Raw genomic sequence first — 25106 nt, 5'->3', positions numbered from 1 at the left:
TCCATCTGAACTTTACGTGTATTTCTAGACTCTCAGGTCTTCCTTCAAATAAATCAGACATCATCAACTCAGTGCTTACCTGTTGTGGAAGCTTCATGCCCAATGACTTGGAGCCATATTCTGCCTTCCTAGGCTGCCCTGGAAAAGCCAACTGAGAGGTGGTTTTGCGGACAATAAGCCATCCAAAGCAATAAAGGCATCGTCATTGATTAGGAGCCTAAGACACTCACAGGAGAAACGGTGATGTGCGTCATGGGTCGCACAGTCTTTGAGAAGGCAGCTTCAGTGGACTGGGAGTACAGATCAGTTGACAGGAGCATTTGCCTAGCATGCAGGAAACTGAGTTTAGTTCCCAGGACTACACATGCTGGCTGTCTTGGTGTATACCTATAATCCTTGCCCTTGAAAAAGTAGAGACCAGAGGATCAAGAATTAAAAGTCACCCTCAGCTACGTAGCTAGTTGGAGGCCATCCTGTACGTGGGCCCCTGTATCAAAAAACAAAAGACAAAAAACAAAAAAACCAAACCAAACCAAACCAAAACAAAAACAAACAAACAAACAAAAACAAACAAAAAAAACAGAACACTAACATTGAGTTTGGGGTAACAGGCCAAATCATATTGTGGATTTCTTTATTCTAAATCTTCAGGGTAAATTTTTGGGAATTGAGAAAAAAAAATTCTGTAGAAACCTACTTAGATATTTATATTTGGCTTAGTCAGGGGTGAGGACCCTGTATTGTCCCTAAGTGCTAATTACATGTCAGCTGAAGGACAAACAAACCAGAAGGATGACTTCCCTACAGTGATGTTTGAGTTAGCCCTGAAAAATAGAAGGTTTTGATAATTACGGTAGTGATTAACTTTCTGGACTAGATGCTATAAATGATTTCTTAAGGATCTGAGTAGAATATATTTGGTAGCCTGTCCTTGGGGCCAGTTGTAAGGAAGGAAACAGGGAGTACGGACGGGTAGGACCTCCACAGGACACGCAGAAGTATGGATGAGGGAATATTTTTCGCTTAGTACCAAATAGGCCTTAAAGGTATGGTATGTTTGGACAGCAGCCACGGCTTCTACTGGGGATAAGGACATTAGTGTTTGTGAGCCGCGGGGAAGAGGCCCATCTTTCCACACATTTGGCACCTCCCTAAGCACCATGTGATTATTTTTGGCTGGGAGAAGATGCAATCAGAAGAGGCCGCAGCGTTCCAAGTCCATAATGGGCTCATCTCTAGTGATGCTAAGTCTGACATCTGTCAAAGCGGCACCCTGGCCAGGAAAGAGGACACGCTCGAGGCGGCGGCCTCTCATTTGTGGAAGCTTTAGCTTCCTCGGTGTCTTTGAGGTTAAGACAGTTTGGAGTTTTGCAGAAGACAGGCTTGTGTGGTCCTTGGTGCAGTTTAGGGCTGACACAGAAATGGTGACCTGAGGTCGACCGTGTTTGTTGGCAGCTGAAGCCTGGCCTGGAGTTTCTGCCAAACTGTTATCACGGTGATGTGTGTACAAGAGAAAGGGAACCAGGTAGAGACTTACCCAGACCTTTGGATAGTAGAAACATAAGTAACAAGCTAGCACTGGGAGAGGAATGTCAGCACCTCAGTTTTTGATGTGTGGAATGCTTTTTGGTTATAGTTACTGTTTCTTGCAATTTGAATAATTTCATTTTTTTCAGGTTAAGTCGTAGTGAGGTCATCTTCCCAAATACAACTCTTAGGTAATACAGCAGCAATAACAGCAAATACGGTGGTAGACATCTGTAGTCCTAGCACTTAGGAAGTTGAGGCAGAAGGACTGGGGAGTTAATTCTGTCTGTTTCACTTCTTCATCACCAAGCCTCAAGTTTGCCATCTAAACTGTCTCATCGTTAAGAGGAGTAAGTAAAACAAACTGGAGGTCACCCTAAGTGACTGAGAACTGTTTGTTTCTTTTCCTTCTTCCTCTTCTGAGTTCAAGCATTCCTGTAGGAGTGCCGAAGAGGTTCCACGATTGATACTTCATTAATATCTACCCACATGAGCGCAGGGGAGTTGGGACTTTAGCTTTTTGTTTGGGGAAATTTCAAACACACATAAACACAAGTGACAGTGAGTTTCCTGTGCGTGACCCCCATCCTTGGCAGGTCCCAGCGTCCTCTGATCTCGTCTTTATACCCTCCTCCGACCGCACTGTTATGACTCTTTTAAGGCAAAAATGCAAACTCACAGTCATCCAGTTCTCTCAAGTAAATGCATATTTATATGTATATATGCATGTACACACATATACATACACACACCCATCCTGATACCCATTTGTTGAGACTGTCTATGTACGGAATCAGCTGAACATGTTTAGTGAGTGTAGAGCCTACACTTGGTTGGCATTTTAGTGCTTCCAGAGATGCCAAGTAAAGGTCTTCTCTCTGCCCAAAAAAGAGCTCCGAATGTGGTGGGCATGAGGGAAGCTAACAGACTGTTTGGAGGTTGCAAAGGAATGCAGAAGAGGTCCCTGGCTCGGGAGGAAAGTTTGGAAGCAGCTTAGAAGTGACCCCTGGGCTTCCCAAGCATGAAGAACTTGGAAGGTTTTTTCTTTTTTTAAACATAGGAGGTGGGCATAATGTCATATAACCCAAGGTGGAGGTCAGGATCTTAGTTTGGGTGAAGGCCAAAAATCGAGAGACCATTGCAGAGTATGGTATGTTCCTAGCAGCCAAAAGCAAGGACTGAGTGACACGGGGACAGAGTCCTGATGCTCTCCCTGGGACCCTGGGTTATCAGATGCAGAAAGAGATCGAACAGAATGCCATCCTGATTTGTCTGTCGGACAACACTCTCCCCCCCAATCCCCTCATTGACCAGCTGGGCCAAGGTGAGCTTGTTCTTGTGTGGCATAGCTTCGCACAGACGAGCGTGATGAGCCCATCCTCCGTGGGCTTTTCCTTATGGTCTTTGATTGTCTTCTTTGCGGACAGCAGACCATGTGGGAATCACAGTTTCTGCACACCAGAGCTTCTGAATATTCTAGAAAGTATAGGGGAAAATGAAGTCATCTGGGTTAATCTGCAGGATCCTGGTGTTGCTAGGGAAAGCTCCCAGAGCGGGGAATAAGGGACATCTGAACCTTTTCTGTTCCCGATCTGGTTTTCATCAGACAAAAAAACCCCGACAACCACATTACACACACTCCTCAGTTACTCCGCTGGAGCCCCCGCCCTCCGAAGCTGGCCGCTCAGAAGGGCGTTTGTTTTGTTCTGTTTCGCCTTGTGTTAGCTTCCATTATTCACTAGCTTTGGGCCACTGTTGACTTGCAGATTGCAATCGGAATCAGTGGGCCTGAGACAGGAGCCTGAAGTCCATTCTGCTGGGTGATTCGCACACTGAGGCATTATATCTTAAGCCAGATGGTAACACTGCCCCCTGCTCTGCCTCCTCTCAGACAAAGTCACATTTGTGTCCCCATGGCCGGTCCCGATTTTGTCAGCAGTTTTTTGTGCATCGCACGGCATGGACGTCACCGTAAACAGATCGTCTTGGTGCTGGGTTTGATCTTGGCCTACAGTACCTCTGTTTAATAAGAAGGGCTTTGCCAGTCCAACGAGGAATTTGCGGGTGTCCATCTTTTCCTCGGATGTCTTTGCGGTCTGTGCGATCACAGACACCTACCTGGGTGTTGTGTGAGGCCTGCAGTTGTGGTGTTGTTTTTCAGAAACAACCTCAGCAGCCTCGTTGGTTTGCTCACGACTGAACAGAAGTGACTGGTTTCAGTTTGAATTGATAAAAGACACCAAGAAGAGAACACCCTAAACGTCTTCTGTTTAAAATATAAACACGCCCGGTTGAAGAAATGACTAAGCGTCCTATACTGGGCCTGCCACTCAGACAGGGTGACCTGAATTCAGACCCTTGGGATGCATGTAAAAGCCAGGAAGTGTGGTTTGTCCCTATCAGTAATCCTGATGCTGGTAGTTGGTATAGACAAGGGGATCTCTGGAGCCCACTAGCCAGTTGCTGAAGGCAATGGGTGAGCTTCAGCTTTAGTAAGAGATCCTGCCTCAAAAAAACAAAACAAAACAAAACAAAAACAAAAACAAAGCAGGAAGCTACCTGAGATTCTGCCCCCTACCCCGCCATGAGCACAGCGTATGTGTGTGTGTGTGTGTGTGTGTGTGTGTGTGTGTGTGTGTGTGTGTGTAAATAAATATCTAAAAAAATATTTAAGTATAAGTAACTGTCAAAAGGGGAGTGATTTCTTGTTTCTACTTATGTAGGTCTGAGAGTCTTTCTGAATGCTAATAAAATTCACATCAGCTGGGAAGAGAAAAGTCTAGAAACTCAAGGGAAAGATCTGTGGGGAAAATGAGCGCTTCCCCGGGGCAGGAGGCACACAGGCGACGTTGCTAGTCCTTTCCAGTAAAGGCCGGGCCAGAGCTTTTTTTGGAACCCTGGAATAGTAAAACCGAGTGGCCAAAATTGTAGTGTGATCTAAATGTTTACATTTAACCATCACTTAAAAAAATGTGGAAGATTACAGTGCTAATCATGGGCTAATTACATGCTATTAAAAAATGTTTAATTTGTAACACTCGAGAGGCGGTTTGGTCTTGGAATGAAACACAATTTGAAGGAATGTGTGTTGGGGTTGATTGCAAACTGTCCCCAAGGGCTTATTCTTAAATGGCTTGGCTGTAAGCGGGTGGGGTGTTTGGAAGTGATTGGTTGATAAAGTCATAATTTAATGGCACTATTGGGAGTTGAGGGGGAGTAGAAGTCGGACCTGTTGGAGGAGATAGGTTTAGAAGACCTGGGGTTCGTGATTTAGAAGAGCAAAAGAGGTCCCCTCCCTTTTTCTGCTCTTTGCCTCCTGTCACCATGCCTCGTCATATGATTCCTGCCATGGGGATCAAGCTCAGCATTTGTAGTGGGTCCTGAAGGAGTAGAGAGCAGAGTGATCATGGACTCCCAAACTGTGAGCTAAAATTAATTTTTCTTTCTTTTTCTTTTAAAGTTGCCTTCTCAGATATTTTGAGTGTGTGCGTGAGTGTGTGAGTGTGTGTGAGTATGTGTGTGAGTGTGTGTGAGTGTGTGTGAGTGTGTGTGTGAGTGTGTGTGTGTGTGTGTGTGTGTGTGTGTGTATATGTGTTTTCAGGCAGTCAAAGGGAGAAGTTGAAGTTTCCAGGCTACGTCTATGATGTCATTTGATAAGACAGTCTGAGGTCAGATGTGAGAGCTGTGGCAAAGACTCGATGGGCCTAAGACAAGTAGCCCATCTGTCTTCCAGGCTCCTGCTTGGAGCATGGGGAAAGTTAGCATCTGGAATTGGGTCACAGACAGGTCTATGGAGAATCTGGATCAGTGGTCGCCTGGGGCTGGGTTGTGAGCTTTGCCGAGGATATCATAGCTGCATTGACTCCCTTGGTCCACAGATCCATGTCGTAGACTGAAGTCCTACCTCAGCTCTGGCAGGAAAAAAAAAGAAAGATAAATTATTCTTCACCCAAGAAATGAGTCAATTCAAGCCTAAAGGCAGGTTTGTTGGGAAGCCACTCTCAGGTGGGTTCACTGGTCCCAAGGAACCAGTCCAGGGAAGTCACCATGGGCAGTGCAGTGCAGGGAGACAGAAGCTAGGGGAAAGAGAAAGAGAGAAAACAGCTCATACAGTGAAAGAGAAAGCCCCAAATGTCTGGATTATATAGAAAAAAGCTTCTGGTGGAGGGGAAGCCCACCCTCTGGGCTAGAAAATTCAGGGTAGAGGGCCTGTCTGTAGAGGTAGGGATGGAGGGATGCAGGTCTGCTTTGGTACATTAAATGTGTACTTCAACTGTTTGTCCCAGGTCTGAATCCCAAAAAAAAATATCTACAGATGAGCACACACACACATACAGGCACACACATGCACACACATGTACACATGCACACACATGTTCACATACATACATGTACACATGCACACATGTACACGTGTGCACACACATACACACATGTGCACACACACACCTATGCATTCATTTATTCATTTACACGCTGCGTAGGGATTTAACCTCAAGCCTTGTATGTACCTTGCAAATGCTATTTCAGTGAGATACTGCCCAGCCTCATTAGCAAGTACTTTGGGTAGCTGTGTTTTGAAAACCTTTTCAGATTATCGTACCCATTTCAGCAGGATGTTTTGATTTGCAGTTGTTGTTGTTGTTTCTTTGCTTAGTTTGGAAGTTTCAAGGTTTGTATTTATTTATCCATTCATCCACTTAGGCCTTTTGAGGCAGGGCCTTTCTGTGTAGCCCAGACTGACTTGGTACTTGCAGGCGACCTTTGAATTTTCGAAGGTCCCAACGCCTCGGCATCCTGAATGCTGGGGTTACAGGCATGGCCTCTACAAGCATTTTTAAGAAGAGGAAAGCAAGATAGCGAAGTGTCCATAACGTTTGTTTTGTGTCATTGGTTGGGTCTGCTTTTCAACCATGTGTGTAGAATCTGGTAAGACGCAGCCATGTACTGACATACATCTTGGGGACAACACCACCATCTGTAATATACCCTGCTTTACTCATCAAAGAAGATCCCGTGCTAACATCACCGCCCCCTTGATCTGTCCATTTGTAGCCCTACCTCCCCTAAATGTCAGGCCCTATATTACAAGTGGAGACTTAATTTAATATATTTAGCAGTAAAATTAGAGTTCAGAGTCAGGATTCTAGCCTTGGCCTTCCACGGCCTGTGGATAAATTATTCATTTATAAAGGGGGAGTTGGAGAGACTTTCTGCAATTACGTAAAATATGAAGATGCTCTAAATTTGCGCTGCTACGGCACTGCACCATTTATCTCAGGGAATCCACCAGAAGCCGATGAAACTTAATCAAAAATAAATCAAAGACAAGTCCAGACCAAATTGGAAGCGCGTCATGAATATTCGCGAACATCTGGATGTGTTTGCGGGGTGTGTGTGTGTGTGTGTGTGTGTGTGTGTGTGTGTGTGTTATTTTTCTAATGTGCGCGGTGCTCTCTCAACAAAGATGCCCAGAGGAAGACGGATTTCCATCTGTGATTTCAAAGGGTGTGCCTATTTGTTTGTGTTTGCCCTTTCTCCTTGGTCCTGGGCTTCTCTTCTCTAAGCTATTCCTTTGATCTCTTTGGCCTGTCAGAATCCGCTTCTCTGCTTTAACTGAGTGTTTGCTTGGAGGCAGGCACTTAACTCAGGGAGATCGAGCCTCTCTTTATAAGGGAGAATTGTAACTTAAGGGAAATTTTACTAGTTAATGTTTTTTGATGAATCCTCACATGTCAGTGATGTTATAATTATCCAGTGATACACCCTGCGTCGTTGCCTAGACTGCTCTGCGCGTCTCAATCTCAGGGTGTTTTATTTGCTGCGACGGACTGGAGTGAAGGAGGCCGTGGTAATAGCCACGCTGATAATTACCGAAGTGACATTTTAAAAAGCACGTTAGGCCTGATAAGGCTTCCATGCCTCTTACCTTATTGAGTTCTTCTAATGACCTGTGGGGTGGGTCTGAACAGTTGTATGTAATCTACGGGACAGAGGCAAAAACCAGTGATCCAGAAGGGGAGATGATCTAACCCTATGGGCATGGCCCAATCCACTATGCTCCCCAGCCTGGACCTTTGGTGAATATCCTTCACTGACAGTGTGTGTGTAGGGGGGACTTACAGGGATCAGTTCTTTCCTCCCATGCTGGTTCCAGGGACTGACTCCTGTTGTTAGGCTTAGTAACTCCTTACCCGCTCAGCTGTCTTGCTAGCTCTTCTTTCTCCTCCTTTTCTTCTCATTCTCCTCCTGCCTCCTCCTCCTTCTCTCCCCTCCTCCTTCTTTTTCCTCCTCTGCTTCCTCTTCTTTCTCCTCCTCCTCCCTCTTCCTTCTTTTCCTCTTCTCCCTTCTCTTCCTCTTCCTCCTCCTCTTCCTCCTCTTCTTCTTCCTCCTCCTCCTCTTCCTTCTCCTCCTCTTCTCTTCCTTCTCCTCCCCCTCTTTCTCCCTCCTCCTCCTCCTCCTTCTCCTTATATGGGCTAGCTATGTTCTCAGCCCAGACTGGCCTTGATTTGGTTGTCCTACTTTGGTGTCCTGAGCAGTTGGGGTTTACAGACCTGCTGTCTTAGGGTTTCTATTGCTGTAATGAAACACCATGACCAAAAAGCAACTTGGGAAGGGACATTACGGTTCATCATCACAGGAATTCAGGGCAAGAACTCAAAAAATGGCAAGAACTGAAGGTAGGAGCTGATGCAGAGACCATGGAGGGATGCTCCTTAGTGGCTTGCTCCCCCTAGGTTGCTCAACCTGCTTTCTGTAGAACTTAGATCACCGGCTCAGGGATGGCCCCACCCACAGTGGGCTGGGCCTTCCTCCATCAATCCTGAATTAAGGAAACGCCCTACAGCTGGATCTTATGGAGGTCTCTTCTCAATCAAGTTCCCTCCTTTCAGACAACTCTAGCTTGTGTCAGGTTGATATACAACTCACCAGGATACCTGCACTGTCACTGCGTTTGGTTTGTAATCTTTGTATTCTTTTAGAACGCAACAGAAAAGACTTCAGGAAAATTCCCATTTGACAAGTTGAATTAAGATAAAGATATTTTAGTTTTTACCTGTAGCTGTTTTCATTTTTAAAATGATTTTCTTCTATTTTTCCATTTGTTTGTTCCCTTCAGAGAAAGAGAGAGAGAGAGAGAGAGAGAGAGAGAGAGAGAAAACACTCATGCAGGCAAGCGTACATGCATGTGGAACTTAGAGGATAACTTGCAAGGAGTTGATTCTCTTTCCAACATGGGTCCAGGGATTGAACTCAGGTTGTCAGGCTTGGTGGCAAGCACCATTACCGGCTGAGCCATATTGCTGGCCCTATAAACTTTTTTTCTTTTTAAACAAAGTGTTTTAATAAGGCAACCTGATTTTAGAAAGTCCCATAATATTTTTTTTAGATTTATTTATTTTATGTATATGAGCGCTCTATCCATATGTGTGCCTGCATGCCAGAAGAGGACATGAGACCTCATTACAGGTGGTTGTGAGCCACCATGTGTTTGCTGGGAATTGAACTCAGGACCTCTGGGAGAGCAGACAGTGCTCTAACCACTGAGCAATCTCTCCAGCTCTCAAGTCCCATAATATTTTAACTAAAAAATTATGTATATTAATCAGCAGGCAAAGTAACAGATTTTTTTTTTTTTGTATCTTATAAATGCTTTGGCCCCTATCCCCCACCCCCAAGCGTGATATGTTTTACTCAGGAGTAAGTGTTGGGAAACGGTAACGAGAGAAAAGGAAACCAAGTGCTTTGTGGAGTTCTGGTGTGTTTTCGTAATTTGGTACCACAAAGAACTTGCTGTTAGGGTAGGAAGCACAGCCATGTGTCAGGCAGGTCATGTTACAGAGGGACTAGACACTCACAGATAGAGATCAGGTTAGTCACACTCGGTCGTGGTGACAGGGATCTGTGTCCAGCAGACTTCAGCCTCCAGTACTCACCTGTTCTCACGGAGATGGGTTGAAAGCCTAGGTTGGCAGGACGGAAGTGAAAGTCACAGTGTCAGTGAAAGGGACGGTCTGCTTGGAGTGGCCTGGGAGAGCAAGGCCCCTGCCTACGGCTGGGGACTCTGCAGTGCACTGGCTTTAAGGATAGGGACAGCTTGTATCACTGCCCAGCTCATGCCGTGCAGTAAACAGGACCAACTAATGGGACAGCTAAACGGAATGCTGTGACGTGTGACTAGATCTCAAAACACAGTGGCAGAGCATTAATGCCAGCCATCATGATAATTAAGGTTTTGTATGTAGACGTTCACCTCTGTTTATTTAGGTATCTTTGTATTAAAGGCTGTGGCTGGTCGGCTGATGGATTGATCAGTTGACTGACTGAGAGCGCCTCACCGTATAGCCCCAGGCAGTCTTGGACTCAGTGCATAAATAGCTCAGGCTGTAGATTCTGGATGGTCCTCCTCAGGTTCTCATGTGCTGGGATTACAGGACTGCACTTGACAGTGTGGCTCTGATTCTGCCCGCTACTCCACAGATATCTGCCACGTAAAAACGTCACGCACCGCCTGCCGGACTTCCACGGGTACAACCCATAAAATTCACGTCCTAAAACATAGGTCAGTGGTCTGCGGTATTTTCGTAAGATCGTACAACCTTCTTTTGCTAATTCCCAAACTTAAAACCTTGAGTTTGGTTTCTTGCCTTTCCAATGGGGATCATACACTGTGTATATTGTCTACAAACCTTGGCGTAGACTATGTGACCAGTAAGTGTTTGTTGAATGAATGAATCTCAGTGGTTGAGATAGCATTTGAGAGCTATTTAGATTTTGCCATCAACAAATGAAGTTTTCTATTATTCTGTTGTTAAAAAAAAAAAGATGTAGGAAAAACTAATTTTAAAAGCCAAGAGATTTGAGAATCAATGATTCCAAGAAGGAGGTGTCCGTATTACCGCCGAGCCTTCTGTCGGATAAAAATGTGAAGTACATTGAGGTTCACACGTCTAATTAGAGGAGGAAGGGCTCCCAATTAAAGTATATTAGGTAATAAAAAGCTCTTTCATGCTTTAAGGGTCACTTCTATAATCCTATTTTTTTTAATGCGGTTCTAAGAGATAGGCTGTTGTCTCATAATAGATATCAAAGTGTGTAAGTCCAGAATTCAGTGAGAACAAAACCTGCAAAGACTAAAATATAGGAGAATAATTCACCATAGTCCCGTCCCCATTTTTGATGCTCTACCTATGTGCCTTCTTCCTGTTAGTTTTTGGCCCGGCGAGCAGGGCATACAGGAGATGGAGCCCAGGATTTGGTGCGTGCTAGGCGGGCAAGCATTCTGTCCGCGATTCAAATCCTGTTCTGACCGATGGTGAGCTCGCCAGGAGCAGCGGTCTAAGCTTTTTGTGTAGCATAGCTGAGTGTGTGACTGTAAAGCGACAGGGATGATAAAGTAATCCTGTACTGGAAGCTGCAAGGATTGAGAAATCGCCTGTAGCTCTTCCTGACCAAGGAGAGACTGGGCTTTGCTCATAAACACACTTTCAATCCCTGTATACACCGCCTACAGGGTCTCTTCTTCCTGTTTGCTCTCTGACCGCAGGGACACCGCCTGGGGTGCGTGTGCGCATGCGCACTACGTGAGCTAAGTGCAGACGCTGGTACTAGAGGGACTATTCTAAAGAGGAGGAAGATAGGGAAGCAGGGTATAGAGGAATGAGGCTCCTTTGCTCGCTCCACTCTTAGCGCCCCCACCCCTGTCCCATGATGATAATGGGCTGCGCTGGCTGGCTGGAACTGAGAGGTTCTGCTCTACTTCTGGGGGGGGGGGGGTCCATGCCATGTGGGAGCAGCCTGGTTGGGAGAGCCGCTCAGGAGGCGCTGCCTACTCATAGGCACTCTTTTTTTTTTTTTTTGGTTCTTTTTTTCGGAGCTGGGGACCGAACCCAGGGCCTTGCGCAAAAATATCACATTTCTTTCTTTTCTTTCTTTTCTTTTTTTTTTTTTTTCTCGGAGCTGGGGACCGAACCCAGGGCCTTGTGCTTGCTAGGCAAGCGCTCTACCACTGAGCCAAATCCCCAACCCCGGCACTCTTTCTCAGCCCAGTTCTCGCTTGCTCTTGCCAACAACTCTTCATCCTCACCCCATCCAAGTTAATTCGTTCACCTCACCACCTGCTTCTCCCCACACCGAGTCTTCTGCCTTCTCTTCCAGGAGTCAAGTGCAAACAGCCCCAAGTCCTGGCACCAGCTGTCCGGCTGGCGTCACCCACCCTGGAAGCTTGTGCGTTTTTTTGCTTTTCACACAGGTCCCTTACTCCATCTCACCATAGAAACGTGTTCTGCTTGGTGGCCAAGTTCCCTACCCAGCATAGCTGGGGACAAACTTGGTCTTGTGGTTTAGCCTGGCATTGTGACTGCTACTTTTGCTAACTTTGCTCAGTGTGTAAAAAGAAAAGAAAGAAAGAAAAAAGAAACCAGACATCAACAATATACTCTTTGTATTCCCATCTCATTTTTAGCTGCAAAAAGCTTCCAGGGACACCTTGGAGATATTTTTCTCTAGTAAAGAAAGGACTTAGGATGAGATCCTTTGATGGACAAGGGACAGGGTCCAAAAGGCTCGGGGACTGTAGGTTACTCCAGGTGGTCATTTCTTTCATTTCTGGGTGCGTGTCACCTGGCTTGCTGCAAAGAGGTGAAAGTGTTGAACACCGCCGTCCTTTTCTCCCACTTGTCTGTTCAACACTGTGCTTGCTTCTCTGCTTGTTAGTTTTGGCCGGACGAGCTTCAGAGAGCACTCCTGAAAGACTTTATTAACCAGACCCAGTGTGAACCATACTGATAGGAGGAAAACCTGTTTCTGAGCTTCGAAAGATAAGAGAGAAGTTATCTGGCATTTGCTGAGTGCTGTTGTAATTCTCGCATTATGTTAAACGGTGCTGCCTTTCGCATACAGATTCCGGATGCTCCTGCTTAGCCTGACTGAGGACAGGATGCTACTTTAACTTTCTAGGACTTGATGGGTATAGAGAGAAATGGCTTAGATACCCAGGCCAGTAAGGAAGAGAGTGGCAGGGCAGGCCTCTGAGCTCAGGAATGTTCTGGAGAGGACCAGCAGGTTTAGAAGGCATTGACCAGTGTGGGGAGGGAAAGTGGAGTGGATTTTTTTTTTTTTGGTTGAGTTTTATCTATTCTCTATCCACTCCTATCCCCCCATAGAGACAAAATCCAGGGCTAGACAAGCACCATGCCACTAAGATGGTCTCTAATCTCATCGCCTCCATTTCATTCATTCATTCATTCATTCATTCATTCATTCATTCACTTATTCACTAATTGACTGGTTGATTGATTGATTTATCCCAGACAGGGTTTCTTAGTGTAACCAGCCCTGGCTGTCCAGGACTCGCTTTGTAGACCAGGCTGGCCTCAAACTCACAAGAGATGCCCCTGCCTCTGCTCCCAGTGCTGGGATTAAAGGTGTGCACCACCAAACAAATGGGTAACATCTCCATTTTAAAGTGCGTCCTTCACGTTGCTGAACACGCATCACCACCGTCCACCTTCAGAATACTTTTCCTTTCCCCTTCAGAACTGAAGCCGTTTCCTCCTGCCCAGCGACATCCCCTTGCACCCGATTCCCAGTCCTGACGACCTCCACTAGACTTCCTGGCTCAGACTTCGATTACTGTAGACCCCACATCCAAGTGAGATTTATCCCTCCCACCCCCCGCCTCAGCTTATTTCGCTTAGGATAGTGTCTTCTGTGTTCATTCATGTTGGATTATCTGTCACAAGTTTCGTCTTCAAATGCTATTTTATTTTTAGGGGACTGAAGAGATAGCTCAGTGGTTGAGAGTGCACGCAAGTTGGGTTCCCAGCAGCCTGACCGCATAGAATTAGATTGCATGCCATTTTGAGGGACTTTGTCTGTCGAGGAGCTTTTCTCCGGTGTCTCTTATTTTGAATCTTGCCAGTGGGACACAAACCTTCCTGTTTCTCTCCATCTCCAACAACACTTACTTTCTGCTTCTTTTGTAAATAGTATCATGGTAATGGGCACAGTGGCACCACATCCTCTTTTGGATTTGCATTTTGCTGAGGATCAAGATCTTTGGGTGTCGTGTGTCATCTCCACCTCCCCTCCCCTCAATCTATCTCCTTTGGAAAAGTATCTATCCATGCCTGTGTTCTTGTGTTTTTCCCCTTTGGGAAGTGGGTTGGTTCTTTTTGTTGTTGAGTTGTGGGCGCTCTTTATATATTCTGGATATTAATCCTGCATCATCAGTTCTGCGATTTGCATGTATTTCGCAGGTTGTCATTCCCTGTCCTTCGAGGTGTAAGGGTCCATGATTCGCAGAGGAATTGTACCCTGGACTCAGATAGTATGTAACAGCAAAGAGTGTTTTATTCTGCAGAAGTCTGTGATGCTGGGGTCTCCCATTCCAAGATGGGGACTCCAAAGTAAGCTCTCAGGCCTGATTTAAAACACATTAGGCAAATTCTGGGGAGGGGTAGGTGACCTCTGGGCTTTATCTCTAGGGACATTTGGGAACCATAGCTGAGGGAGTCTGGAAACTGCTGCTGACCATTGTCCTTGCTTGTCTCAGACCGTGTGGCAGGGCAGCTTCTGAGGCCTGGACTTGCCTGGACTTGCCCAGTTCTTGGAAACAGATTTAGGCCTAGTCTCCTGAACTGCCAATTTGAAGCCTGTCATGGAGTCAGCCTGTCTCATTCATTAGAGGCGCAAAACTTTATGATTCTGATAAAGTCCAATTAATCTGTTTTTTTTCCCCCTTGCCTGAGATTTTTGGTGTCAAACCTCAAAAACCATGGCCACATCTGGTGTTATTTCCATCTCTGCGCTGTCTTTAAGAGCTTGCCACTTTAAGCTCTTAATTAGGCCTTGTCCAACCTAAGCATTGGGTGCGAGGTTCTCCCTCAGGTGTCGTTATCTAGATATTTTTAAAAATTCTGTGCGTGCATGTGTAGGTGCATGAATGTGTGTGTAGGTGCGTGAGTGTGTGTGTGTGTGCGTGTGTGTGTGTATGTGTGTGTGTGTGTGTGTGTGTGTATGTGCACGCATCCGTGAGTATGGAAACACATCTGCTACAGTGTGTGTGCTGGCTAGTTTAATGTTAACTTGACACAGGCTATTGTCATCTGCAAGGAGGGAGCCTCAAATGAGAAAATGCTTCCACAGACGCAGGCTATAGACAAACCCAGCCTACAGTGAGGTATTTCTTAATTAGTGATTGATGTGGATGAACACAGTCCACTGTGGCTGGCGGTCCTGGGTTCTCTAAGAAAGCAGAATGGATAAGCCCACAGGCATCAAGGCAGCGGGCAGCACCCTTCCACAGCCTCGGCATGCACTCCTGCCTCCAAGTTTGTGCCCAGTGTTTTTTTGCACTGGCTTTCTCTGTGGACTGTGATTCAGGATACATAAGCCAGGTAAACTCTTTTCCTCCCCAGTTGGCTTTTTGTCATGGATTTTCATCAAGGCAGTAGTAGAAAAGCAAGATCATGTACCTGTATGGGGATCGGATGACAACCTGGGATGGTGAGTCTCCTTGCCTCCCACCTCATTTAAGATAAAACCTCCTATATCCCACTCTGTGTGCCAAATTAACTGGCCCGGGAGCTTTTGGGGATCTTCCCACTTCCCATCCCCCCACCAGAGCCCTTGGATCACAGATGCTCACTGCCACATGAGCTTTAGGTGAGTCCTGAGAATTTGAACCCAGGCCCTTATATCACATGGCAAGCACTTTCCTAAGGGAGCCATCTCCCCAGCCCAAATGCTTTGTTTTGAAGACTCCCTTCCTCCCGCCTCCCGTAGATCCATTGATCATGCCTGTCTCATTACTGTGCTGCTCTAATGCCATTTCCTCTCCCGGCCCTCCCTGGTTCCTCCAGGAGAAGAGAAGCGTTTGTTTCTGACTGTCCGTGGTATTGTTATTTGTACGTATAGCGTACTGTCTGCTCTTCTGTCTTGTACATTGCTGTGTACTATTTATTTTCTTCTCACATTGTAAACCCTGGCATGGCTGTGCTAAGGTCACAGCTTTGTTGAAAGTGGGCTCATCCTTTTCAGCAACTCAGCATCTGTCTACTGGATGCCCAGTTATGGAGGATAGGAACCAGAGGTATTCTGTGGGTAGAAATACTGAGCTTAGGACTTTTATGACAGAATATTGAAGCTTAGTTTTGCTCTCTTTAAAGTGGGACGCTGACAAGATGCTGCCGTTATGACTGAAGAGAGAGGAGAGAGCTATTTTGACACTGACGGACTCTATAAGGGTTTTTAAACCAAGCGACTTTAACATTGTCCTTAAAAGACTGCATTCGTATTTAAAGCCAAGCAGCAGAAGATTTCCTTGTGTCTGTAATAAAGTTGAACTGCTGGAGGCAGTCATGTGGCATGTGTCAAATGACAGCCTGGTCACTGTGCAGGTTGCTTTTCTCACGTACCGCAAGGGAACACTCTTTCCTTGACACACAGACACATGCTACATTGCCTGTGGGAGTCTATTCACTGTGTGTTGGTCAACCAGCAGCTGTAAACACACAGAGGACAGAGCCTCTCAGGACAGTGAATTTTTGAATGTGTCTTGGGAGCAGTCCTTGGAACGGCCCACTATAAGAAGCTGTTGAAGTACTCAAGTACACGTTTGTTTGTAAGCAGAAAAAGGTTGTGGACGCCATACCCACATTTTAACGACTCCCAGCCCAAATCATGACAGAGGACGGATAATCTGGAGCAGATTTCCTTAAAGCTGTCAGAATGGGGCCTCTTGATGCAAGGGTCATCTCCCTTCCTATAAAACCGAGGAGCCGTAATTACCGACATTACATTTTTGTCTATAGGGTAGCCTTAATTATAAGGTTGGACTTAGAGTCACAACCCACATTACAGGAAGCTGCATTTTATAAGGTGGCAAGCAACCACGGGGCTTCAGAAGTTTGCTGCCTAAGATGGGTCATAAAGGAGGCCCCACTGACAAGCAGGCCCAAGCGCCACAAGTTACCCCGAGGTGCTTTGAAGCCTCTGCTCGTGAATCTGTGGGCAGTCATAAGAATCGTGGAGTCCTGGGTCAGTATTATCTCATTTAACCACCTCACCCAACTGAATCGCCATTCAGTCACCAAATAGTGACTGAGTGCCGACGTTACCCTGGGCACCATGAGGAACGTAATAGGAAAGTTTTTTCCTATACAAGGAGCCCGGATGGAATAGCAGGGCACTGAATTTTTGGAATTTAACGTTACGCAACCACATCTACTCAACATGAATCGAATATTTAACCTATGTCTTAGACTTCGTGGAATAAAAATAGGTCCCCTTTATCTGGGTGCAGAAGAACATTCCTTAGACCCTGGCACTTGGCTGGCGGATTTCTGTGAGTTCAAGAACGGCCTGATCTACATAGAGTGTTTCAGGATAGCTAAGGCTACATAGAGAAACTCTGTCCCAAACACAAAAAGAAAAGAAGGGAAGGAGGCAGGCAGGCTGGGTATGGTGGTGCATGCCTTTAATACCAGCACTTTAGAAGCACAGACAACAGGATCTCTGTGGGTTCAAAGCCAGCCTGATCTACATGGTGAGTTCCAACACTGTATATAGAGAGACCATGTCTCAAAACAAACAAAACCAAACCAATACATTAATAATAAAAATAATGCCTTTGACCTTTTAGTAATTATCTCCTCCTCCTTCTCTTCTTCTTTTCTTGAAACAGGCTTCTCTCAATCTAGGCTGACCTCAGTCTCATTATGTGGCCAAACACTTAACCCCCTGCTTAGCTTCCTAACTTAACTCTCTAGGGCCAGGGTTCTAGACCTGCACCGCAAAGCCTGGCACATGCTAATATCTTGAAGTAAGAATTCTTTAGGACATCATAGCTGCACTGAATGCTTCCAAGAACAAAAAGAAAAGTTTCCTGAATACCGATATAAAAAGACACACAAAGCATGTGGTGTTTGACTTTGAACTGTGGCGTTTGCATTGTGGCTACTTCTGTTTCTATTGAGTTCCCAGGGCAAGGATCCTCCCGCAAAACAGATGCAAGGGGTTAATTACAGGAACATTATTAGCGTTGAAGAAAAGAAAAACCTGTATTTTTAAAGGAAGGGACTCAGTGTGTTAGAATATTGCTCTGGTTTCAATGATGAAACTTAGAGATGGGAGGGAAACATTTTAGCCTGTGAACCCAGAAATGGTGATTTCTTATAACTCCAGTAAACATGGAGCTGTTTTATTCACTTTGTTTTATTTATTGCGAGACAGGAGCTCACCATGTAGCCCAGGCTGGCCCCAAACTTGAGCTCTAATTTCAGTAGTAGAGAGACTGAGACTGGAAGTTGACAAATTTTGTGCTAGCCTGGGCTACATATTGGGACCCTATCTCAAAGGTAGGGGGGAAAAAAGGAAGAGATAGAGGAGGAAGAAGAAGAGGGAAAAAACCCTAACGATAATAGTGGTAATTATGAGGAGTGATCTTCTAAAATCTTAGCCAACACATACTTATTAAGTACCTCTTGTGTGCCCAGCCACTGGTTGTGGACCTGCCCTGCATCGGTGAAGCAGGTGAAAGTGTATGCTCCCAGGAGCCATCATTCCGCTGTGTGTGGTGTGTACAGTGTGTACAGTGGTACAGTAGTACATTTGTTGAAACAAAATGTCTGATGAAAATCACTCAGGGGAGGAAGGGGTTAATTTTGCCTGCAGGAGGAGGTCGTAGTCTATTGTGGTTGGGAAGGGGTGACAGTAGGCAGTTGGGGAGGCTGCTCCTATTGCATGCAAAGCCAGGGGACAGAAGAGATGATGCTGGCACCCACTAGACTTACCCTTCCTAGTCAATCCAGGACCCCAATTCATGCCCACATTAAGGTGATCTTCACTAATCTGAACAATCTCTCCACATAAGCCCAGAGACCCGTCTCCAACGATTCTAAATCCCGTCAAGTTGACAATCAGTATTAACCAGTGCAAGAACAGAAGCATCTCTGTAAGGCTCTACCAAGCACAGCGGCAGGCGGGTTGTGCTCAGCGGATGTAACAACACTGTTGCCTTGATAAAGACTAAATTGGATGAGGTGGTGATGGTCTTCCCAGCTCGGCTTTGAACTTGACTCTACCGGTGCTCCCTCCTCAGACTCCCACATTTCTGGAACGAGAGACATATCTCGCTGTGCCCAGCTTGGAAACGGTTCTCTTGCTTCTCCAAAAATTTATTCATTTTTAAGTGGGTGTGTGTCCGCACATGGGGGCGCTCGTACATGAGCAAGCACAAGCGTGTACTGAGTGTATGTACATGTACAACATGTGTGCCCCAGCCTGCAGATGTCCGAGAAATGTTATCCGGTCCCCCGGAACTGGAATTACATGTCACTGTGAGCTGGGAGCCAAACTTGGGTCAGTGGAAGAACACTTAGTACTTTTAAATGCCAAGTCATCTCTCCAGCCCCATGTTTTCTTACTTTTCTGATGATAGATATGTAGGGCTTCCAGTGGCAAATGAATTTAGAATTCCTGAGTTAGTGCTACTATTCCTGTGTGTTTGGCAGCTGAAGAATTGAGGTATTGGTTTTAGTCAGTAATAGTCACGTGTGTCTAGGTAGTCTAGATTATTCTCAACCTTCCTAAGGTTGCGACCTTTTAATGCAGTCCCGCCTGTTGTGGTGACCCCCAACCATAAAATTATTTTCGTTGCTACTTTATAACTATAATTTTGCTACTGTTACAAATCATAATGTAAATGTCGGTATTTTTTTGATGGACTTGGGCGACCTCGTGAATGGAGTTTTCAATACTCTGAAGGACCCTGGGTGCTTGTTCTTATATGTCTTCCCTTCTCTCTGTTAAGTGGTAAGCACAAGGGACGAGCCTGACATTTTGTGACACTTGCTCCACACAGGCGTTTCTCCACAGAGTCCCCAACATTTTGTCACATTGCACGAGGTTGAAAACAAGACCGGTAAAGCAAAACTTGAAGGAGTTTTATTAACGAAACGCCACACAAAACTGTTCCCCTAAAACAGCTAGGTTCAAGGTGAGTTATAACTCAGCTTTGAGTAGGAACTTCGTGTGATCCAAGTGCTGTGCGAGACACGAGACAGTAAAAGATAAATCCAGAAGGATTTGGCAGCATGCTAGCACTTGCCCCTGCAGACTCCAAGACGTGAAACAAATGATGGGAATCTTCAGAGAGCCAGCAGGACAGAGGTCCCTGAGCCAGCACGTGGCTGTATTAAAGGGGAAGCCAGGTAGAATGTGGGCAGCTGTCAGTAGTTCTGTCATTGGACAAATGTCACTCTGACCGGGGGTGGGGGTGGGGTGGGGGGCTACCCTCAAACCTCTTAGCCAGAGGCAATTCATTAAACCTCCCCACTAATTCATAGGATTCCCTTTAGCAAAAAGAAGCACTTTGAAAGAGGGAATTAGGGACCTACCCTCATTAATTAAAAATAAACCCTTGATTTTTTTTTTTTTTCCTGAAGCCAGAAAAGCTTTTACGTAATTATGGTTTGGTAGGAAAACGTGATACCGCATCTCAACCCACACCCGCAGAGACACTTGGACAGCCAGGCCATAGGGAAGCTGCTTTTGTTCTTGTGTGAGCCATTCCTGAAGACCGTTGAGCATGTGCTGGGATGGCCCCAAGGGTTGTGATTCACTGCTTATGTGTAAGTGACATCCATAGTCTCTTCCCTCATTTCCCCTGGAATTGCTTGCTTTCAGAAGATTGCATGAAACACAGCAAGCTCTTCATGGTTTCCCTCCAAGCTTGACATGGAGTGCAACTTCACGAGTTTTTTGGGGGTCGGGGATGAAGGTGGGGGAGGTGAAAAATATTCTCTATAACCTTTTCAGCACCACCCCACAATCGTGACACTTTCTGATGTTCTCTCTCTCAGTGGACAAATAACGAATTCACAGCGCACTGCAGGAGACACTTGTAAGTCCTGCTCAACTGGTGGATTTTAAAAATAGCTCTCGGATTTTGCAGCGTGGGGCGCCATGTGTGAGATCTGGGATGACATATGTGCTACATGTCGCAAAGCCCTTCACAAGTGTCACCCAATTAACTGCATTGCCCTCTGACAGGTGGTGGGCCCCTCTGTGGCTTGCAGAAAGGGAGGTCCTGCTTGCCTTTCACTGGCTCAGGACAGTGTCTCTGTTGGGGAAGGGGGTTGTCTGAAGAGAGAAGGGCACCATTGCCAAAAATTCTTTTGGGTCTTAAGTAATTACGAAGTGAGTTTCAATACCTCGCTTTACAACTTCTAGCTTTTGCCAGACAGAACCAGTATTTGTTTGTTCATTTTGTGGTGGTGGTGGGGAGGGCAGGGGTAGGACCCAGGGCTTTACTCTGGCTAGGCAAGTGCTTTGCTTCTGAATGACCAAAATCCCAAAGTCAGTCATTGCAAACACAAAGGGGAGAGGCACTTGGAGATTGACCCACCCTTTGGCCACACCTGTTGGAGAGATCTGCAGTACACAGTCTTCAAGACAGGCTAACAGATTCGCGTACTGCTGGGAAACTGAGTCCATCCGAGTAGATGGCTGCTTTTTGTTAGGCCTAGGAGCGAGTAGAACTCAGGTACTAGGCCAAGCAGAAATCCCTATCCTGAGAGAAGAGCGGGTTACTGCACATTATGAGAACCAGGCCTTAGGAAAGGAACAGAACAGAAGGGTGGGTGCAGGCTAGGGAGGGGAGGAGGACAGAAAGCCCTGGAAGCTGAAGGAAGCCTTTTTGCATGAGCACCAATCACAGGGTTCAGCAGATGAACACAGCTGTGTGGACTGTGCACCCATGTATGTCAGGGACCCTCCACAGACTCAGTCTCTCCTAACACATGCCTTGGAGAAGACCTCTCTGTGTCTCAGCTTTTTGACAAACTTTTGGGGGCGGGGACTAGATAAAAAACATGAAGTGCCTGTGACAAAATGTGTGGTGTCAGACAAGTATTGGGTAAGTACTGTGAGTGGTAGGCACGGAGTAAGGAAGACTTAGATTCTATTAGCCTGATTTGCATTACTATAACGAAACCCTTGACGTAACCAGTTTATAAAGATAATAGGTTAATTAAATTAGGCTCATGATTTTGGAGGGTCTGATGTAAAATCAAAGGACACATTGCTTTGGGCCTCTGGCAACCCTCTGGCAGGGGTCTCTTGCAGAGTAATCTAGGGATCTCATGAGCCAGGAGGGAAAGGCAAACAGAGAGGGAAAGAGACAGGGTCCTACTAGCTCCTTTGAGAGCATTTCCGCTGTGAGATGATGATGTCTGTACTTTACTGCTTTTCCCTTATTGTGATAAAACACTTCTCTCAAGAATAGGGAGTTTATTTTGGCTTCTGGTTCTAGAGGAGCAAGAGTTGGTCACGGCAGGGCAGCAGGGCATGGTAGCAGAAATAGGAAACAGGTTACATTATAAGCATGAAGCAGGGAGAGAGATAACCCTCCCTGGGAATGATAGCGAGCTCTGAAACCTCAAAGTGTGACCAACTTCCTCCAGCAAGGCCACATTTCTTGTGTGACCATCCGGGGACCAAGAATTCAGAATGCCCAAGACGATGGGGGACTTTTTCCGTTTTTTCATTCACACGACTTCTCCTTAGGTTCCACCCCCTACAGATTGCGCCACACGCACCCCAGAGTGTCAAGTTCAGTTCAGGGCAGCTTCCCTGTGCTGTTAATTAAACTTCGGGACATTGAAAGTGACTGAGAGAAATGATTGAATAGAGAGTATTACTCTATTCATAGACTTCCTAGCCTATACCAGTTAAAACAAAATATTCGCCACCTCCCAGTAGCCCTAGCCCGGGGATGAAGTCTTTAAAATGTCTTGTGGAGGGTTGCTCATCCAACCTGAGACAGGCTTGATTTCTGGGCGGAGGGCCAGTGGGTGCTCTGAGGGGAGGCAGACACAAGGTGAGAATTGGTGGGGCGTCCTTGGTGGGTACTGAGGTAGCAGGTGGGGCTTATGATGTGCACAGAGCAGGTAACCCACAGGTGTTTGCTGCCAGTCTTTCTGGAGTTAGGCTAACACCTCCGTGCGGATTTCTCCTTTACACGTATTGGTTGATTGACATCGACTAAGAGTTGTTGTTTAAGAAATCAGTTCTGCGCTTTTATTGGCACTGCCCGCCTCTCTGGTGTTTTGTGAAGATCTCAGGATAAGTAGGGACAAATGGCCTGACTGTTTGTGATCCCTAGCAAAACCCTGGCACATGTGGCAGAAGGTATTTATAGAGCTGGCGGGGCTCCTGCGCTTCCTTGAGTGTGTTTCTCTCTCTCTCTCTCTCTCTCTCTCTCTCTCTCTTCATGCTTTATGAATCAAATCTACAGTGCGAACACCTCATTAATACGACTTGAATTGATTTATACATTTTTAATTGATAACCGCTGTGTGTAGCACACCTGCTCTTTGTACCACAATGTCTCACGCCCCCCCCTTATATTTTAATAATTTTTCTTCGACCATTCACTCGACTTCTCATTCGAGCTTCTAATTTTCTTAAGGTTCTGTCAAAAAAAAAATACACTTTAACCTTGAAGCTTGAATCATGACCTTCAGAAGATGTCTCTATTCTTTGCTCAGCACTGAAGTTGCCTGGTGATTCCTCCTTTCCTGTTTGCCCTTCTCATAGGGAGCAGCTCTCGAACGCTTTGGGTGAGATTTTTAAGGAAGTTTTTTTTTTTACTTACTGCTCTGTGTGTAATTTATGGCAAAGACCTAAAGAGTCCACTCCATTGCCGCAGACCATGGGAGTTTTCATGAGGGGTTAAAGGCACCTGTGTGGTGAGGAGAGTTTAGCATAATCAAAGAAGAGCCTTCAGGTCTACTCTCTGTAACTTTTCTAACACCTGAAGTTCATGTTTTCTCAGCCTAGCTTTGTTCTTCTGGTAAAGGCTTAGTACCCTCCCAGGATCCTCTGTGTCAAATTGTATGGAATGAATGAGAAGGGTCAGGTTTGAATGCTTCGATTAGCATACATTGTTTTAAGGCTCCATAGGGAAAAGTATGTCTGGCTTGGAAATGGTTTCCTACCGCTTTAGAAGTAAACGTCTTTAAAAGCTGAGATATGGAGGGGTGGAGAGGTGGGTCAGCAGTCAGGAGTACTTTCTATTGGTTGTAGAAGACCGGAGCTTGGTGACCAGGATCCATTTAAGCTGGCTCGTAACTCTCTGTGTCTCCAGATCCACAGGATCTAACGTCCTCTGCTGACCCTCGTGGACACTCACACATGCACACACATGTGTGCACATACGCATACACACACTAAAAAAAACAAAACCTTAACAATAAACCAAAAACACCAGATCTGTTCATGTTGTGGGCCAACTCTTCCCATCTCGGTTTTCTAGCTCTAACCCTACCTGTGTTGACTTCCCTTTCAGATAGACTGGAAGTGGTTAGGGACATTGCCAGGTTCCTCCTGCTGTTTTCCCAGGTATGTCGATCCGTGTATCCAGGCCTCCCTGCTCTTATCTGTCCTGCTATGGACCTAGGGAAGGGCCGTGTGTGTTCTGCCTTGACCATCGTGTCTGAATATGGTTCCTATCTGTACTCTGCTTGGTGTTATTTGTTTACTTTACCTGAGGAAAAACATTCTCTGTCTGGGAGGGAAATACAGGCACACCGAACTGCTTACATGCAGATTTCCTGAGTATGTCATATGTGTAACAGCTTTGCGATTACCAACTTCATGCTATTCAGGTGACTGAGGTCTAACTGAGCAAAGATGAGAACGGGCTTCCTCTTCATGCTACCACAGAGTGGTGTGTGTGTGTGTGTGTGTGTGTGTGTGTGTGTGAGAGAGAGAGAGAGAGAGAGAGAATGCACAACTGTGATAGAAAAAAACTTGTTTCAGAATTTTAAATTATACAGTGTAATAAAAATAACACAATATGAGGTGTGCATTCTGTTTTGAGGGGTGGATGTAAGACAGGGTTAATGCAGCCCAGGCTGGCCTCTAACCATGAGGCTGAGGATGACCTTGAACTTGTGACCCTCCTGATCCTATCTCCCAAAGGCTGAGATTGCTACCAAGCTTGCATCCTTAAATGACAAATGTTTCACAAAGAACTATAGAGAAGAAATTAGTTATCATTACAACCAATACAATACAAACAAAAAACAAAACAAAACCCTTACCACGGTTCCGTGTCCCAAATGTGTTAGGTCCCGGTTAACAATATGAGATTTTAATACAGTGCATGCAATCTTGAACCACAGGTGACATGAGAGTTCTGATATAATTTAAATAGAAAAGAATCATCTTGCTTTATGGTTGTAAAAGTAGAATATACATACTGTAGGGGAAAGAAAAATCGGAAGAACTTAAAAAGGGAATAAAAACTACATTTAAGGTCCCCACCTGCCTTTCTAGCTCCTATGACTGTGGGCTTCTGATTGACATATATATTTGATCAGGCAATATTGAATACTTCTTAGTACATGCACTCCTTCAAACCTTTATTTCTGTGATTTATTTTCTTAAAAGCATAAGCCTATTTCCTACCTGAAGTAATGTTTCTTATTAACTTATCGACACTCCTCACTGCCCCCCCATGTATGTGTGTGTGTGTGTGTGCATGTGCGCGCACACACACACACACACAC

The 25106-nt window shown here is 45.6% G+C and overlaps 1 protein-coding gene and 1 non-coding gene across 5 annotated transcripts in view; both read left to right on the top strand.

Moving 5' to 3' along the window:
* The window catches only part of Sash1 (SAM and SH3 domain containing 1), a 298571-nt gene that overhangs the window by 174162 nt on the left and 99303 nt on the right, over positions 1–25106 (top strand). The window lies entirely within an intron of this gene.
* On the top strand, positions 22130–22261 carry LOC120100357 (small nucleolar RNA SNORA36 family). Its single transcript, XR_005500124.1, has one exon. It is a non-coding gene; the product is annotated as a small nucleolar RNA SNORA36 family (small nucleolar RNA).

This window comes from Rattus norvegicus, chromosome 1, assembly GCF_036323735.1.
Source record: "Rattus norvegicus strain BN/NHsdMcwi chromosome 1, GRCr8, whole genome shotgun sequence".
Lineage (NCBI taxonomy): Eukaryota > Metazoa > Chordata > Mammalia > Rodentia > Muridae > Rattus > Rattus norvegicus.
This window is presented reverse-complemented; position numbering and strand designations above follow the sequence as displayed.